Below are 18,659 nucleotides of genomic sequence, written 5' to 3'. Positions count from 1 at the left end.
AGAGATTCACCACCCTTTGAGTGAAGAAGTTCCTCCTCAACTCCGTTCTAAACCGCCCCCCCTTTATCTTGAGGCTGTGCCCCCTAGTCCTACTGTCCTTTCTGAGCAGGAAGAGTCTCTCCACCTCTATCCTATCCATCCCATTCATCATCTTATACATCTCAATGAGATCTCCCCTCATTCTTCTAAACTCTAATGAGTACAAGCCTAGTTTATTCAGCCTCTCCTCATAGCTCAACCCCCTCAACCCCGGCATCAGCCTAGTAAACCTCCTCTGCACTCCCTCCAAGGCCAAAATATCCTTGCGTAAATACGGCGACCAAAACTGCACACAGTACTCCAGCTGCGGCCTCACCAATGCCCTATACAGCTGCAGCAAGACCTCCCTACTTTTATATTCAATCCCCCTCGCTATGAAAGCCAGCATCCCATTTGCCTTCCTGACCACCTGCTGCACCTGCAAGCTGCATCTGGCAGATCCCTTACCCTTGTGCCTACTGAGGCCCATAAGTCATTTGTTGTCCCTGAGGAGTGGAACTCCTGTCTCCAGTTTATTAATAGCCAATTGACCAATAAATATCAGCAGGGCAGACAGGGGGCAGGAGGAGGGGTTTGGGGGGAGGGGGGCAGGGTGCAGGGATTATGGCACCCTGTAAAATCAGAAAACCAGAACTTGCTTTCTCTGAATCCCTTATGTGTAAAAAGATTATCAAAAAATCTTGAATGTGACATCCGGTAATGGCACCAAGAAGGAAGAGAATGATGCCAATTGAGATAAAGGCTTATGAGAAGCCAATGGCTATTAGAAATAAAAGTCAACAAAAACAGCACAGATTTTCTTAAGAGTGTTGAATGACTTCTTACTAAAGCTTTTAAGTTCACTGTCATGCACAGTTCAATGCCTAGCAACCTTGGACACCCATTATACATGAGCAGGATTTGCAAGTAGCTATGGCTTGGCATAACGGCTTGAAAATGATCACATATTTACAGAATTTTGCATCATTATACTATAGTGAAGAGCCTGCTCCAATCTTCACTGAAAATGTTCATTGTGAACAAAACAAATGAAGACCTAGAATTATGGATCTGGTCCTCATTTTCTGTGGCTGTAAAGCCGTTGTGAAATGGCACCCATCTGTAATTAGTGATATAAAAAAAAGTCATTAGCTATCCATTCTTCAGGATCAGGATTCTGAGATGACTGAGGGACTGCACCCCATGACCTATTGCCAAAGCCTACTTCAAACTGAGTTACTGGAGGCATTTACAGGGTGGTAGGGCACTGCTGTTGAAATGACTTGCTTCGTGATAAATTTTATTTGAATTATTAATATACATAATGTAAAAATATATTATTCTGTCTGCTGGGCTTCTGGATGGTTACCTCATACTGAAGTGTAGAAATGGTGATAATTATTATTTTGATAAAGACCATGATAAAAAGCATTGATGGGGACTTGGATAACTCTTGCAGACAAGACAAATAATGCAAAGAAAAGATTTGTGTCAGCTGAGCAGATGCTATTGTGTTTTTCTTTCCAATCACCAGATTGCAAAGGTAGAAGACTGATACAGAAGCTGAAACATCAGCTGACAGGACAAGGTCACTCCTTTCAAGATACTGAACAGAATCAACAGCAAGTAATGGCTTGCATTTATTTTACACTGTTCAATTATGGGCATTCGACAGCACTTTTCAGCAGAAACAATGCTTTCAGTGCAGGAAATCAAGGGGACCAGATTGGTTAGCCCCTGAGAATAGACAGAGGGATGATTATGTGGGGTTGACTAACTTCACCCTGCCTGCTCAGTAGAATTACTTTTGCTTGTGGCCAGCACTAATTGTGTTGTTCACCCGCTTCCCAATGCAGCAAGTGAGCCCAAAAGTGTTAGCTTTGGACTATCACTATCTAAAGCTAACCTTCAGTGCTTACAACTAAGTACACCTTTTACAGGGGGTTGGAACAGATGCTGGCATTAATGCAAGAGGTGAATCTGATAAAATGGCATAACAGGAGTGTATGGCTTGTTGTGCTCAATATCATAGAATTCCTACAGTGCATCAAGGTTCTGATGAAGGAGATGGAAAGTAGACGAGGTGTCCTGACCTTACAGGGTCATGGTCAGTGAATCTAGTTCAAAAGCCATATCCTACCAAGTACATCACTAGCGTCAGACATTGTCCAAAGTGCTACAGCTGAACCATTCATCTGCCAACATCTTCTAACAAACAGGAATCATAAATAACATTCATTGCATCTTGACATACTTAACGCATTTGCAAACTCCACGTTCACATCTCACAGTTTCGACAGTGTCAGGAGTTCAACCATGATAAATGTCTCTCAAACAGACTGCGCAACACTCACTGCTTTCTGTTCTCCTTTAGGACAAGATGCTGCACAACCAGAGGCAACAGGAGCTAACCAGAGGGACACAGAAGCATCAACATAACATGTCCAAATCCTCATGGAGGTGACAGTGCTTTGTGATAGGTATTGCTGAGGATGTGGGGAATTGTGGAGCCAAATCCTCATAACTAATCCTCCTTCCCACTTCCCATCATCCCATATTCTGTTTAAATTTACAAGCTAGACAGGTGTAAGCTTAGAGGAGATAGTGCTATACAGTGATAATGACACTGACCTAGTAATCAAAGGCCCAGGCCATTGCTCTGGAGGCACAGATTCAAATTGTACCAAGGAAGCTGATGGAATTTATATTCAGTTATTTAAACCTGGAATGGTGACCGTGAACCTATCATCAATTGTTATAAGAACTCATCTTGATCATGAATGCCCTTTAGGGAAGGAAATCTGCCATCCTTACCTCATCTGGCCTACATGTGAATCCAGCCCACAGCATTATGTGGTTGACTCTTGACTGTCCTCTGAAATGGCCAAGCAAGCCACTTAGCTCGAGGGCAATTAAAAATGGACAACATATACTGATCTTGTCAGTGATGCCAACATCCCGTGAAAGAATAAAAAAATTATGCACATCATAATTTCCACACACCCACCCACCCTCCCCTATCTCCACATCACAATCATTGTGTTTTATTCCTTTCAGGTACTCAAGAACAACAATCTGGCCAGGCATTGGAGGAACAGCAGTATGGGAGTGAAGATGAAGCCACAGTGCATGCAGTTGATTTCACACTCACAGCCACCAGCTCAAATATTGGCACTGCAGATACTTGGAACAGTGGCAGGACCTGCATGTGGTGAAATAGCAGGCATGAGTATCTTACTGCCATGTTAAAGTGCAAGACAATTGTAACTGCCAGCTTGCCATAGGGAGAGGTAACAAGGAGGTTCCGCCACCAAATACATATAGAGACAGCAACTTAAAAAATGTATAAGGCTGAATATTTTACGTTTTGTATGCTATTTGGCATGATTTATTTAATTTGGGATGTTTATTTGTCATAACTTTTATTTTTGTATTGAGGCCAAGTAGATACTATGATGGTCAGTATAATGGGATATATCCCAGAATACTGAGAGAGGCAAGCGAGGAAATTGCTGGGGCCTTGAGAGAAATCTTTGTATCCTCATTGGCTACAGGGGAGGTTACCCCAGTCTAACGGGAGTTTGCCCCAGTCCAACACCAGCATCTCCACATACAGGGGAGGTCCCATAGGATTGGAGAATAGCCAATGTTGTTCCTTTGTTTAAGAAGGGTAGCAAGAATAATCCAGATAATTACAGGCCAGTGAGTCTTTACATCAGTGGTAGGGAAATTATTGGAGGGGATTCTTCGAGACAGGATTTATTCCCACTTGAAAATAAGTGGACGTATTAGTGAGATGCAACATGGTTTTGTGAAGGGGAGGTCATGTCTCATGAACTTGATCAAGTTTTTCGAGGAAGTGACAAAGATGATTGATGAAGGCAGGGCAGTGAATGTTGGCTACATGGACTTCAGTAAGGCCTTTGACAAGCTCCCTCATGCAGACTGGTGCAAAAGATGAAGTCGCATGGGATCAGAGCTGGCAAGGTGCATACAAAACTGGCTCAGTCAAAGAAGATAGAGGGTAACAGTGGAAGGGTGCATTTCTGAATGGAGGGCTGTGACAAGTGGCATTTCTCGGGGATCAGTGCTGGGACCTTTGCTGTTTGTAATATACTGTATATAAATGATTTGGAGGAAAATGTAACTGGTTTGATTAGTAGGTTTGCGGACAACACAAAGATTGGTGGATTTGCGGATAGCAATGAGGAACATCAGAGGAAACAGCAGGGTATAGATCAGTTGGAGACTTGGGCAGAGATGACAGATGAAGTTTAATCTGAACAAATGTGAGGTAATGCATTTTGGAAGGTCTAATACAGATAGGAAATATACAGCAAATGGCAGAACCCTTAAGAGTATTGTTAGGCAGAGGGATCTGGATGTACAGGTACAGAGGTCTCTGAAAGTGGCAATGCAGGTGGGGAAAATAGTCAAGAAGGCATATGGCATGCTTGCTTTAATCGGCTGGGGCACTGAGTTTAAAAATTGGCAAGTCATGTTGCAGATTTATAGAATCTTAGTTAGGCTGCACTTGGAATATAGTGTTCACTTCTGGTTGCCACACTACCAGAAGAATGGCTTCGGAGAGGGTACAGAAAAGATTTACCAGGGTGTTGCCTGCTATGGAAGGCATTAGCTATGAAGAGAGGTTGGAGAAATTTGATTTGTTCACACTGGAATGACAGAAGCTGAGGGGCAACTTGATGGAAGTCTACAAGATTATGAGAGGCATGGACAGAGTGGATAGCCAGAAGCTTTTTCCCAGGGTGGAAGAGTCAATTACTAGGGGGCACAGGTTTAAGGTGCAAGGGGCAAGATTTAAGAGAGATGTACGAGGCAGATTTTTTTACACAGAGAGTAGCGGGTGCCTGGAACTCGTTGCTGAGGGAAGTAGTGGAAGCAGATACAATAGTGACTTCTAAGTGCCGTCTTGACAAATACATGAGTAGGATGGGAATAGAGGGAAATGGGCCCTGGAGGGGTAGGGGGTTTTAGTTAAGTCAGACAGCATGGTCAGTGCAGGCTTGGAGGGCCAAAGGGCCTATTCCTGTGTTGTAATTTTCTTTGTTCTTTTTCAGTAACAGAGGGAAGGTAAGATATGGCTTCTTTGATGATTGGGAATTGGGTTTGTAGTTAACTGGTATTTCTTCAGGCACAACATGGCTAGAAAATATTGTTTTGGTCACCTCCTTCCTTCCTCTTTCTCCTTTTCCTCTTCTTCATCCTCCTGCTTTTCAGGTGTCCACCAAATAGGTAGTGCATTATAATTATGAAATTATGCATTATTCAGCAGACCCCACAAATCCTGACACCTGCTCTATTTCATACTAAATCTGGCATGTCCAGAGGGATCCAGGGAGCAGATAAATAGGGGGCAATTTTGAGCCTGCACTCTCTGCAGGGAATGCTGGCATGTACTCAAAGTCCAGAGAGCAGTATTTGTTCCAGCGAGTTTCTGAGTTCCGGATTTACAGGCCCTTACCAATGGAGTAGCATGAAACACACTGCGGAATTGAACATAAGAACATAACATAAGAACATAAGAAGTAGGAGCAGGAGTAGGCCAACTAGCCCTTCGAGCCTGCCCCGCCATTCAATAAGATCATGGCTGATCTGTCGTGGCTCAGTTCCACCTTCCCACCCTCTCCCCATAACCTTAATCCCCTCTCTTATCAAAAACCCATCAACCCGCGTCTTAAAAATATTGAGCGAGGCAGCCTCCACCACCTCAACGGGCAGAGAATTCCAGAGATTCACCACCCATTGAGTGAAGAAGTTCCTCCTCAACTCTGTTCTAAACCGCCCCCCCCTTTATCTTGAGGCTGTGCCCCCTAGTCCTGCTATCCTTTCTGAGCGGGAAGAGTCTCTCCACCTCTATCCTATCCATCCCATTCATCATCTTATATGTCTCAATGAGATCTCCCCTCATTCTTCTAAACTCTAACGAGTACAAGCCTAATTTATTCAGCCTCTCCTCATAGCTCAACCCCCTCAACTCCGGTATCAGCCTAGTAAACCTCCTCTGCACTCCCTCCAAGGCCAAAATATCCTTGCATAAGTACGGCGCCCAAAACTGCACACAGTACTCCAGCTGCGGCCTCACCAATGCCCTATACAGCCGCAGCAAGACCAGAAAGTTTTGCAGAAAGTTCATTTTAATACATCAGCATGCTATTGGCCAGCACTGTCACCAGGACTTCCCCTCTCACTGGATATTCAGGGGGCACTGGCATGATGTTACACCAATGCCATTTACCTGTTTTGGGGGTCTCCCAGGGCCCTAAAGGTAAGTAAGTCCCTGGTGGAGACGGACATGGCAACGCAGTGGCCTAGCAATGTCCCTGGCACTGCCCCTTGGCACAGGTTGACACGGTTAGGTTGGCACAATGTCAGCTCAGACTGTGTGGGTGTGGGGAGGGTAGAAATGAGAAGGTGCAAATAATTGGGGGTGTGGGGGAGAAGGTGCTGATGATCAGGAAGCTGGAGAAGGGGCAGATGATCAAAGGGGGCTGGAGAAAGGAGGAATGATTGGGGGTTGGAGAAGAGGCTGATGATCAATGTGGTTGAAAGGGGGCCATTGATCATGGGGTGAGTGGAAGGGGGCTATGATTGGGAGTGATAAGCAGATGACTAATCTACTGATGATTGGGGGATGGAGAGGGGGCTGGTAAATGGGGAGTGGGGGAGAAAGGGTCGATGACTGTAGGAGGGAGAAGGGCCGAGGATCGGGGTGGGGGGGAGCAATGGGCTAATGATTGGGGGCATGGGAAAAGGACTGATGCTGCGCTTGGGAGGCTGGGGGAGCTGTTTGATTGAGAAGCACTGACTCCGATTGAGAATGAGGAGGGGAGCTCTGGAGACCTTTGTGGTGAGTTCAGGGGAGATTTACTCAGATTCTGTTTGGAATGCTGTTTAAAGATGGTGCCTCGATCTCTGAGCAATGGATTTTTGCTGGGTTTTGAGACCCCATCCCCATCATACGATGGCATGAACCATGCCCCCTTGATTTTTTTGGTAGAGTGTCATAAGATCTAGAGAGAAAACCTCTCACAAGAAACAACACAGTATTATTTTTGGGGAAAATTTTGCCTATAGTTTTAGCACGTCAGTGGTCAGCTCTATCACATTTCATATATCCACATAGCATTCACCCAACAAGTTTGCTACAATGAGTGTTGCCACTGTGTATGCTTTAAATACATTTTTAAAAGAGAATACACGTGAATTCAGTTGAAGCAGTTACAAAGTTAAAAAGAAAGTTCCAGAATGCATGGCATGTTGGGTGAAAGCTATGTGGAGAATCAATTGGAGGGAGGAAAGGGTGCACAATAAGACAGAGTCGGAACAATAGGTTGAAGAAGATTTTGGAGTCAATGTGAAGGTATTTGAAAACAAGGTCAAGAATATTTGCAACTTAATCTGCCAAGAGAAAATGTTTGCTGACTCCTTTATGTAATAACATAAGAGAGGCTTTTATAGATAATAAAGGCTAAGGGGATTTGTAGTGTAAATTTGTGGGTTGACAGGGATGGGGTCCAGTTAAGATGCTCGATTGGAAAGAGCTGGTGTAGACTCGATGGGCCGAATAGCCTGCTTTGGCACTGTAGGGACTCTATGATTTTATGATATCTTTGGAGCACAGCTTAAATCCACAGCCGACTGATTCTAACTTTGCTACAGTGAGCCAGTGTTGCCACTATGTATGTTTCAAATGCATTTTTAAAGAAGAATACTTTCAGTTGAAGCAGTTACAAAGTTAAAAAGAAAGTTCCAGAGTGCATGGCATGTTGGGTGAATGCTTTGTGGATAATGAAGTGGAAGGAGGGAAGGATGTTCAGTAAGACAGTTAGAACGATAGGTTGAAGAAGATTTCAGAGGCAATGTGAAGATATTTGAAATCAAGGTTGAGAATATTTGTAAGTTGATCTGCCAAGAGAAAATGATTATTCTTGGAGCTGTAAAAAGCATACTCAAAAGTTTCTGTCGTATTAGGGTAAGGGAAAGCAAGGGAAGAGCTATTGGGTGTGATAGTAAGGGCTGGAAGTGAAGGAGTGTGATATTCCAGACGTGGGAGAAAGCTGTTTGAGTGATGTTCAAAATGAAGGGCTTGGAGACCAGTTCAGAATCAAACAATACAAACCAGAATGTACATCTTCAGATTCAGTATAAATAAATGACTGGAAAGGGATATCGTCTGATATATGAGGTTTCTGATGGTTGATTAACAAAATACCTTCCATCTTGGCATGAAGAAGGAAAATATTAAAGATTCTGGAAATCTTAAATGAAACAAACATGGTGGAAAAAAACAACAGGCCCATCAGCATCCGGGAAAAAAAATTAATGTTTCACAATTTTTTCATTCAGAAGTGAGTCCTTTAATGCAAAAGAAAGAGAGCTTGTGTCCCCGGTTTCCAGCACTTTCCACTATTGTTTCAAAATCCCTACTTCTTAAAGTCACTTTTACTTTTCCCTATTCCCCTTTTTTTGCGCATTTAAATTATTTTTTTACATTCTTTTGTCCATTTTGTGCATTCTATTCGTCTCACTGAGAACATTTTTATTCACCGTCCACAAGTTGTAGCCTCTTTCAAGCATTTCAAAAGATCCATCTAGACATTCTACTCATATCTTCCTTGCTTCACTACACTTCTCCTTTTATTTATTTTGTCCAGTTTTATCCTTCAGTCTCCAGTTTTGCTAAAGGCTTTAAACTCAAAACATTAACCTTAACATTAACCTCTTTGTGCTTCTGCAAGATCAATTTTCAGCATTTTCTGTTTCAGTCCTGCTGATTTTAAACTGGGGGAAACCATGTAACTCATTCATTACCTGACATGAGACAAGCAACTGCACTGCATGATGATAGTTGTAAAATGAACGATAATGGTTAAAAGTTAATTTGTGGCATCATCACCGCACATATAAAATCCATTGCCAAATGATCTTAATATATCGATAGATAAGGAAGAGCCAAGGACAGGGCACATTCTGAATTTGTGAAGAGTATTTGTTATGATGTGGCATCATTATTTGAGCAAATACAAACTCAAATTGCCTTACTCATTATGTGAATGCGTGCAATGCAATATTACTTGCATATTTTTCAAACAAGGACAAGATGGTACACTCCCTGATTCATAACAATATTTCTCAACTTCTAATCTCGATTTCAACGCAATTTCAGAGAATGAAAATCATTTTTATTTCTATTTTCTCTGTTAGTTATAGGAATTCTAAGTGAAATGAGTTTCAACAGTCTCAACATGTTTCCTGTTGGCTGCAGTTCCACAGCACAAAATTGCTTATTTCAATGATAACTGGCATAAGATTGGCACTTACTCAGGGGGCATTTGAGTGACTGGGTGAGGAAAAGGATGACATGCTGGCACAGTGGTTGGCACTGTTGCTTCACAGCCCCAGGGATCTGGGTTAGATTCCTGGCTTCGATCATTGTCTGTGCAGAATCTGCATGTTCTCCTTGTGTCTGCGTGTGTTTCCTCCAGAGTTCCAAAGGTGCGCTGGTTAGGTGCACTGGCCATGCTAAATTCTCTCTCCGTGTATGTAAATAGGTGCTGGCATGTGGCGACTAGGGATTTTCACAGTAACTTCATTGCAGTGTTAATGCAAGCCTACTTGTGACTAATAACTAAACTTTAAAAGGAACTGTCACATTGATGCAGTAGTGAAAATTTTTGTAAGTTTGGCAATAAGGCACATTTTTGAGCACCGTAGAAGGAACCTGAATTGGGAATATTTGATGCTCAAAAGGTGGAATCTGGAAGAACCATTTAATTTGCTAGGATTGCTATTACTCTCCTTGTAACTGCCTACAAAATAAGCAGATACATTTTTTAACAAAACTAAATCATTGAATTAGGCAACGACTTACAAAATAAATATGAATTCTCACAATTTGAATGGAATCTAACATATGGGGTGTGATTTTTACAACCTCATTTGTCCCAAAACTGTAAAAGCCTGTCTGAGATCAATAGACCTTTCCATTGTCTGCCCCTCGCCCACTCCAATTCCCATGACAGGCAGGCAGTCAAATTCCAGTCATAATATTTCATCCATAGCTTATATCAATTAAAAGTGTTGGATCTGTGGGTGCACATGTGGATATAATAACATAATTTTTAAAAATTATTTCAGGGGATGTGGGCATCACTTGCTGGACTAGCATTTATTGTCCATCCCTAATTGCCCTTGAGGGAGCATTTAAGAATCAATCACATAGCTATGATCTGAAGTCACTTGCAGGCCAGACCAGGTAAAGATGGTAGATTTCAGCAACAAAGACATTGGTGAACTAGATAGATATTTGACAATTGACAATGGTTTCATAATCATTATTTAATTCCCGATTTTTATTTAAATTTCATCAGTTGTGGTGGGATTCGAACCCAGGTCCCAAGAGTATTGCCCTTGACCTCTAACCCACTGACAATATCACTATGTCATTTCATCTCCAAATCAACTCAGGATCATGTGGACAACTCTAACTCACTAATCATTCATAGAAACATACATAGAAAATAAAAGCAGGAGTAAATCATTCAGTCCTTCGAGGTTGCTCTGCCGTTCATTATGATCATGGCTGATCATCAAATTCAACAGCCTGATCCTCCCCCTGCCCCCCACCCCCTAATCCATTTAGTTCCAAGAGCAATATCTAATTCCTTTTTAAAATCACACAATGTTTTGTCTCAATTACTTTCTTCAGTAGTGAATTCCACAGATCCACCATTGTCTGGGTGAAGAAATTTCTCCTCACCTCAATCCTAGAAGGTTTACCCCTTATCCTCAAACTATGACCCCTAGTTCTGGACTCTCCTACCATAGGAATATTGTTTCTGAATCTACCCTGTCTAATCACATTAGAATTTTATATGTTTCTATGAGATCCCTGCTCACTCTTATAAATGCCAATGAATATAATCCTAACCAATTTAGTCTCTCCTCATATGAAACTCCTGTTATCCTAAGAATCAGCCTGGTAAACCTTTGCTGCACACCTTCGATAGCAAGAACATCCTTCCTTGGATAAGAACACCAAAACTGCACACAATACTCCAGGTGTGGCCTCACCATTGCCCTGTACAATTGCAGTAAAACATCCTCTTGCTGTGAAGGCCAGCATACCATTTGTTTTCTTTACTGCCTGCTGTATCTGTGCACATACTTTTTCAGTGACTGATGCATGAGGACACCAAGGTCAGTGATTAATGCATGCGGACACCAAGATCTCGCTGAGTAGCCACCTTTCTCAATTTACGCCCATTCAAATAATAATCTGCCTTCCTCTTTTGCTACTGAAGCAGATAACCTCACATTTATCCACATTAAACTGCATCTTCCATGCATTTTCCCCGCTCATTCAGCCTGTCCAAATCATGCTGAAGCATCTCTGAATCCTGCATGGTGGTTAGCATTGCTGCCTGGGTTCAATTTCAGTCTCGAGTCACTGTCTTGCACATTTTCCCCATGTCTGTGTGGGTTTCCTCCAGGTGCTCCAGTTTCTTCCCACAGTCGATTGGCCATGCTAAGCTGCCTTTTAGTTCAGGGGGGCTGGGGGCGGGGGGGGGGGGGGGGGGGGGGATGGAACTAGCAGAGTAAATTTGTGAGGTTATGGAGTTAGGCTCTGGGTAGGATCGTTGTCGATGCAGGCACAATGAGCCATCTGCCCTCATTCCGTGCTGTCGGTATTCTGTACTTCTCCTCACAGGTCATCCTCCCACCCAACTTTGTATCATATGCAAATTTGAAGATAATACATTTAATTCCCTGGTCCAAATCATTTATATATAAAGTGAAAAGTTGGGGTCCTAGCACAGATCCATGTGGCACCCCACTAGTTACTGCCAATTGGAAAAAGACCCATTTATTCCAACTGTTTGCTTCCTGTCTGCTAACCATTTTTCTATCCATCTCAAGACACTACCCACAAACCCTTGGGCTTTAATTTTACATAGTAATCTACTATATGAGACCTTGTTGAAAGCCTTCTGAAAGTCTAAATAAACCACATCCAACAGTTCTCCCTCATCAACTCTACGAGTTGCATCCTGAAAGAATTCCATTAGAGTTGTCAAGCATGATTTCCCTTTCATAAATTCATGTTGAAGTTATCTCATTGTATCACTACTTTCCAATTGCTGTGCTATGAAATCCTTGATTTTAGATTCAAGCTATTTCCCCACTACTGACATTAGGCTCACTGGGGAAGCTGTATAACTCTATAGCTCCTTGTTTTATGAAGGAGAGGTCGTGCCTCACTAACTTGATCAAGTTTTTCGAGGAAGTGACGAAGATGGTAGATGGGGAAAGGCAGTGAATGTTGCATATATGAACTTCAGTAAAACCTTTGACAAGGTACCTCATGCTAGGTACACAAGGTACATTATGTTCTTATGTGAGTCACACAGGATCAGAGGAGAGCTGGCAAGATGGCTACAGAACTGGCTTGGGCATAGAAGACAAAGAGTAATAGTAGAAGGATGTTTTTTTCTGAATGAAAGGCTGAAGGGCTTGTACCTGTGCTGTACTGTTCTTTGTTCTCTCTACCTCTCTTTTTGAATAGTGAGCTTACATTAGTTACCCCCCAATCTATAGGAACTATTCCAGAGTTCAAAGAATTTTGGAAAATGACCATCAATGGATCTACCATTTCTTGGGTCACTGCCTTAAATACTCTAGGATAAAGATTGTCCGGCCCTGTAGATTTACCCGCCTTCAATCCCATTAATTTCCCCTAAACTATTCTCTACTAATACTGATTCCCTTCAGCTCCTCACTAAAACTTGTGTTTCTCAGAACTTCCAATACATTATTCATGTATTCTTTTGTGAAGACTGAAGCAAAGTACGATTTTAGTTCCTAGGCCATTTCATGATTCTATATCTAAGTTGTATATTCTGATCTCTGAACAGATAAATTACTTGTGGGTGATCTTTCAACCTCAAAGCTACATGCTTCAGTTTATCTACTCCAATAGCCAATTCATAAACTTTTCGTTGGGTGATGTGACACTTTGAGTGGAAGTTGTGCACAAGACCGGGGTTAAACTGCAGGTGGAATGGAACAGGCCGCTGTCGGGAAATCTCATTCTATGATTTCACTGATCCGAGGACTCAGATTGGGATGCGCCACTTTGGTGTGCGCATACGCTATCTGAGTTTTGCCTACCAGCATGTGAACGGTGTCACTGCAATCCAAGTCTTGCTTCCTGTTTATTGTCGAGCGGCGGGCAATCGGCCAAGTCACTAAATAACACATTATGGCATAAAGGTTCATCAAATTAAAGACATTTTCCATTCTTCTTGTGTTGTTATGCTCTCTGGTAAATAACTAAATTATATAATTCGCATAGACTTTGAACTAAATTTAGAATGAATAGAATTAGCGAACTGAAATTTGTGGAGTTCTCAGTGGTTCAAGAAGCTCGTTGACACGTTAGTAGTGGCTCCTTAACTACTCGTTACTTAATATTATGATGCATTTTAGAATATACTCAGCTTACATTTAAACCTCTTTTAACGGATGGGTTAATCACTTAACATTTTCCACAGTGAGAGTAATATGTGACATGATAAGAGCCATTGAGTGAGTTCGATTCAGGTTTTCTTTGCATGAACTGTAATTTATCAATCAAGCAAAATTCAGCAATTTCGTTCCTCAAGGATGTCTCGTATATAATTTATAAATGTCACCAAAACCCAGCTCGGATCGTTCACATCATGGTGCAATGTTCTCAACTTCTTTTGAAATGCTTGTTAAGTTCTGCATCGCCAACTACTTTGAAGGAGCTGCAATCTCCTCTCATCCAACAGTCCGCCTCGTTACCGTTATATATCCACTGAAGATTGCGCATTAAAGGTACAAGTAAAATCAGTAGCAAAATGAATTGTCTGATATGCAGTGCCGCTGTTCAGTTTCGCTTGTCAAAGTGTTGCAGTGGTGATTCTAAATGATGAGGTACTTTGAATTTTAAAAACTGATCATTTTTCTTGACTTTGACAACACTTCATACCTGCTGTAGAGGCTTCTTTACTTCCCTAGGACACAATGTAATGCTCACACCCCAGGGACACCATTGCGCACTGAGGGTCGGCTCCAACTTTTCATTATGAAAAATGCCCACTGACTTATAGGTAGATTCACGCCTCAACGCTTGAAGAGTTACATGAGCAAACAACACAAGTTTAATACGCTTTCTCCATACTGTCTTTGGCTTTGGATCAGTGAGTTAGCTCTCCAGTAATACATGATTTTCCAATATAATCCGATCGATCCCGCGTCGAGGTGTATGAGGCATCCCTTGGTGAGGATTAGGATTGTGATCCGGCGTGGTGATGAGACTGAATCTGCTGCGATTTTTTTATATCATTCGATATAAGGATATTCGATACATTCATGATGTCACTGGCAGGGGAGGGACTTATAAGCTTCACATTAAGAAAGGGAAATTATTTTTAAAAGACCGCAAAACAATATCACTTCTCATATGAACAGCAGTATAACACTGCAGTAGCTGGAAATCCGAAATAAAGACAGAAAATGCTGGAAAGTCGGGCAGCTGAGTATTTCCAACGTTTTCTATTTTGATATCACTTTTCACACAATCCTGTCATACTCGACAATATTTTTCTGATCATTATCCTTCTCCCCAGTAAATTCTTGCCGTGGCTGGGCAGTATGTACACGTTTCCTTCATATGTGTATGCTTCAACAAAGCTCTACAGAATAATAGATTATTATACTTTTAATCATGGAGTTGTCTCGTAATAATTTGCCGCTGATTTGCCTGTCGGCATATTCGTTATAAATAACAACATACTGGTTTGGAAACTTAGTTTGCTCCAGATACTGTCAGATTACACATTGGCAGTGAAATGGTGAGTTTTGAGTTAAGATTGTGTTTGAAAACTTATCGCCCACTTGGTTGGCGAGTGGGCAAAAAAAAATGAAAACTGAAAGCAGTTAAACAGAGAAAGAACTTAAGAAGAAAGGATAAACATGTTTCACTTGTTATTTTAAACTGCAGGAAGACATAGAAGAGGGCGACGCTGCGCCAATTCATTTGAGTTCCAGTATGGATTATCAGGTGACTTTGCAGGAAGTATGTCGGGAAATGTATGTGGATGGGCAAAACCAGTGAATAATACGGTGGGACAAAAGGACTAGGGCAAGGAAATTAGATGCAAGTTGTTTTATTTTCAAGTGTACATATGTGCTATAAAGATAAAGGTAAGGAAGATGGGGGAGGAGGGTGGACATGAAGACCCCATCAGTGGACAAAAATGGAGGGGTCAGGTGTCTTGAGAACTTTAAAAGATAAAGCGAGGTTACCCAGAAGTGAGAGCAACAGAGGGATTATTGAACAAAAAACGACGAGAAAATGATTTAAAACGTGCAGGGCTGAAGAACTATTAATAAACACCTTTGCCTGGTTTTTCAACTGAAGAATTCGAAGATAACCAATCGGATCTGCAGACTGAAGCGGGCACATGTTATTTAGATAATGAAAACAGGCAGTGCTACAAAGATGCAGCAAGTCTGGCAGCATCTGTGGTGAGAGAATCAGAGTTTGTTGTAGTCATATGACTCTACTCCAAACGTTAACTCTGTATCCAGCATTTTCTATTCTTTATTTCAGATTTCCAGCATCCGCAATATTTTGCTTTTATGTGGATGATATAAGTTTCATGATTGGCTACCAGGCGGCTGTATGAACGAAACATACCTTGCAAAACCATTGTATTACTTCAATAAGTAGAAAGGCGTGCACTGCAGGGCCAGGAAACGTATGGACACAAAACATCACCCCACCTCCCCCATGATGATTTTCAAAGAGTGCTCCGGAAAATTCTCTTATTCTCAAACTCGGCTTCACTATTGGAAAGAGTATTGTAGGCTTCTCTTGCCATTGAGATTGATGAACTTGGGATTTGATTTCGGAGATTATTATTTAAATAACCTAAGCAGCCAAAATTAAGGACGTGCGCACATAACATGGTCGCGGAGAAAGCGCACTCACATTAGGTATACTTAGGAAGGACGCGGTCCACCTTAGAAGAATGAATTAGGCTAACAATATATATGATCTTCAAAATTATTGAGTAGATTTTCTGTCATCACCTCTTGAAGCATGCAAATCAGCATTTTCACTGTAGCACTTTGAAGGCATAGAATTACTCAGCTATCTTGACAAGTATGAACATATAAATGCATACTAACTTTTTACAAACATGCATTCAATTATGTATAGAAATAGAGATAATGCTGGCAAAACTCAACAGATATAGCAGCATTTATGAATAGAGAAACAGTTAATGTTTCTAGTTCAATATGACTGCTTCAGAACTGTTTCTCTGTCCACAGATGCTGCCAGATCTGCTGGGTTTTGCCAGCATTTCCTGTTTTTATTTCAGGTATCTAGCATCTGCAGGATTTGATTTTATTCTATATAAATGCACAGAAATATGTATGTATGTACTAATACAGATGGAGTTTAACGCTGGGAGCTATCTCATTAGGATCTGAGAAAAACAAATTTGAAGATTCTCCAAATAAAGTATATTTATTAGTCACATGTATGGCTTACGTTATAACACTACATTATGAGACTAGGAGCTGTTGCTGCTTAGTGAATTTATGTCCCTGTCCATCATTAATCATTAAAAGCTATTTCACAAGTGCAAAGTTCATCAAGAGACTAATAAAATATTGTTCTTTATCTCAAGGGGATTGGAATCCATTAGAATGGCAGGACAAGGTCGCCAGCGCAGAGGTCCTGGAGTGTACCAATTCGAGCAGCATACACTGATTGTTAAGTCAATAATGTCTGCAATGGCACAGCAATGTTCATCGATTGATGAAAGCAGTAGATCCAAGGTCCTTCTGTACTATGAATTGATCACTAGGTCATGATCTTCTGGATGTCCATATTGGCACCATATGGACACCTGTAAGCGAGAATAAAAGATGGCAGACATTAACTGAAGAGTCCATTACTGACAGCCGTGACCTCTTTAGGCCGACCATTTGGAATGGCATTGGAAGAGCCAAGTAGAGATGGAAAACTCAGCTGCCCAAGAGAGAAAAAGATGGCCAACAAATTGTCCACCTTCTCAGCCCATGTCTTCTTGTGCAGCAAATGCGGTAAAGACTGGCATGTGCCAGAGTGGGGCTCCTGAGCATTGCCAAGTCAACCTTAATACAGTGTTGATCACCACAGCACAAACCATTATCTTACAAAGTGGATGATTGCCACCAATAAGAATTCAAAAGTGAGGAAAATAAGCCATCTGTTGAATAGATGTTTAAGCAGACCTTGCCTGATGTTCACTCCTGGACACTGAACCTGAGGACAGGGCACACTGTAAATTCATTACTTTAAAAGGTTATATTCTGAGGACTATTTGCATAAACTTGGTTTGTGGTCTTTGTGTTTAAAAAGATAACTGGGTGGGGGAGGGAACATCTAACTGAGATCCTCAAATTGATATAGGGAGCTGAAATTGGTAACTATAGAAAAGCTGTTTCTTCTCGTTGGAGAATTCTAACATTAGAGCTTAACACATTTAGGGCTGAAATCAAGAAGCTTTTCTTCACACAAAGTGCATTGGAATTCTGAAAATTTCTCTTACAAAAGGTTGTGGATGTTAGATCAATTGAAATTTTCATGACACACATCATTAAAAGTTTGCTCGATCATTTCATGAAGGTATCTAAAATAAAGATGAGTAGATAGAATTTGAGACACAGACCATTCATATAGTTCTAACTGAATGTTGAAACCAGTGGGAGAAGCTGAATGGCCTATCCTGTTTCTATGTTTCCAATACAATATTTGCTGTTCCTTCTTTAGAACTGATGAAAGGCCATTGACCTAAAATGTTAGTTTTGCTTTTCTCTCCATGGATGCTACCTGGTCTGTTACTTCTAGTGTTTCCTGTTTTTATTTTATCTCTGCTTTAGTAGGAGGAAGTGGTGAATTCAGTTAACCTTTTACTGAAAATTAATTAAATACATTGGTATCTCTGTTGGGCTGCTAATTTGATTAATAAATATACATATAGGAAAGAAGATGAATACATCTCATTGCACATAAATCATGAGGACAGGAATTTGAACTATATATCTGGTGAGGAGGTCCAAGAAGCTACTTACTGTGCACGTAATAAAAGTTAAATGAACTATTCTCACCTTTCCACTCCTCCCCCTCCTTTGTACACTCATGTTTCTGTTCTTTGCAGATATTCTCTTCTATGCATGAAATAAATATTTAGTAAAATGCTTTCCTACTCTTGTCTTAATCATATAGTCATTGAGATATCCACCTTTTTCCTATACACTTAGTGGCTGTCTCATAGCACCAAGGACCTGGTTTCGATTTCCGACTTGGGTTACTGTCTCTGTGGAGTCTGCACATTCTCCCTGTGTCTGCATAGGTTTCCTTGGGTGCTCTGATCTCCTCCCATGGTCCAAAGATGTGCTGGTTAGGTGCATTAGCCATGCTAAATTCTTCCTTAGTGTACCCGAACAGGCTCCAGAGTGTGGTGACCAGAGGGATTTTCACAGTAACTTCACTGCAGTGTTAATGTAAGCTTTCTTGTGACCCTGTTTAGAGG

Source organism: Carcharhinus amblyrhynchos, chromosome 8 (assembly GCF_965287045.1).
Source record: "Carcharhinus amblyrhynchos chromosome 8, sCarAmb.v2.hapA, whole genome shotgun sequence".
In the NCBI taxonomy this organism is placed as follows: domain Eukaryota; kingdom Metazoa; phylum Chordata; class Chondrichthyes; order Carcharhiniformes; family Carcharhinidae; genus Carcharhinus; species Carcharhinus amblyrhynchos.
The sequence above is the reverse complement of the archived record's forward strand: the minus strand, read 5'-3'. Positions refer to the sequence as shown.